The sequence below is a fragment of the Populus euphratica genome, unplaced genomic scaffold, assembly GCF_000495115.2.
Source record: "Populus euphratica unplaced genomic scaffold, PopEup_1.0 scaffold1221.1, whole genome shotgun sequence".
NCBI lineage: Eukaryota > Viridiplantae > Streptophyta > Magnoliopsida > Malpighiales > Salicaceae > Populus > Populus euphratica.
This window is the reverse complement of record NW_011501071.1, coordinates 32,680-34,492: the sequence shown is the minus strand read 5'-3', so window position 1 is coordinate 34,492 and position 1,813 is coordinate 32,680.

Below are 1,813 nucleotides of genomic sequence, written 5' to 3'. Positions count from 1 at the left end.
GGTCAAAATCATCACTGCCATCGAATTATTAGTTGATTGGAGTTAGGTTTTGGTTTTTAGATTTTGTTGTTGATAGAGATTGATTTTTAATGTAACAAAATAAATGTTGACTTTTAGTTTCTGTTATGTACATCTAAGTTAATGAGTTTTAAAAAAATAGTAAACTAGATAGGTAATTCACACCGTATCATAGCTGTGTTAAGTTTTTTCTAATATAAAAAAATATTTAGATAATAATAGTGTTTTTAAAATACCAAGAAAAATTTGGGATTTTGTTATTGATTTAAATGAGTTAAATAAACTCGGTTAACTTAATAATATTATTATAAAAAACCAAAAAATGACAATGAATAATAAAAAAATAAATTCTTATCAATATTATAAAAATATATCCTCTTAATATTTTTAAAATGTCTCAATTATCTTATTTGATAAAAAAAACAAAAATTAACTGATAACGAGATAAACTTATAAAGATAAAAAAAATATAAAGTTAAATTACTAGGAAATAAAATGTTAAAGGAAAAATAAAAAAAAAATCAATTAAAAAAAAAATAAAAAACCTGACTCAAGTAAATATGCTAAATTTGCAGCCCTATTTGAGGTCAAGATAATTTTGTACATAGAAAAAAGAATAATAAAAAAAAAACATACAAAACCTGAGTTAATTTGGGTTAACTCGATTAACCCGTGAACTAGGATATGAGATTAGGATAAACTCATAAAAAGAAAAACAACAAAAAATCACACAATTGAAGGCCCAATAATCTAATGTTGAATAATAAAAACAAAAACAAAAAAACCTAAAAAAGACTGAAATCAAATTAAGCTAATCTTCAATACTTATAACTTGAGTCATGAGACTAGTTTATCTCATAGCGAGCAAACTCAAAAAAATTATGAAGAAAAAATGTCATTCATAAAAAAAAGTTAATACAATAAAAAGTAAGGACCAAATTAGATACAAAAAATAAATAAAAGAAAATATTGAAAGAAAAAAATCAATTTTAAAAAGCATTAAAAGCAAAACAAATATGAATTAAAAAAATAAAGATAAAAATTAATACAAATACAAACTAATATGACACATTTTATTTTTGAAAGGAATGGTATGAAATCCAAGGCAAAAAGAAAGAAAAGAGGGAAGAAAAGATAAAAAAATTAATTGAAACCATTTACTACTCCTCCAAGAACACACACGTGACCATCGATAAAAGAATGACACGTCACTTCTAACACCATCATCAAAGATGACATTTGATTAGTGAAAGACATCACATGAGCCGGCCAAAAAGCATGGGTCTCTCCTACTTATTGACAAGTTCTATGCATGTGCCATTCACTTTTAATTATTTAATTATATTTATATTTGTTAAAAGCCTAAATTGCCTCTCATTTAAATTGATTATAACTAAAAACCCATTAGAAAAATACAAACATTCTCTTAGACATCAGATTTATTTTATTTTTCTTTCAATTGCGATTTAATTATTATATTGTGCAATCAAAATGTAAAAGACCAAAAATCTTCTAGAACTTTTTTTTAAGGGTATTTAAGCTATTTTACTATTTATAGAAATATTAAAAGACTAACTTAACCCCGATTAATATAATAATGATAAATAAACCTTGTGAAAAAATATCATTTTGCCTTAATGACAATTTTATCATTCTTTGTTATGAAGGGAAATATCACCACTTCATTATTGAAATCCATAATTCATTGCCTTAAAAGCCATAATGAAATGATTTTATAATAATGCTTATTATTGTGTATAATTCTTGGACTATTTGGATATTATTTGATTTGGAT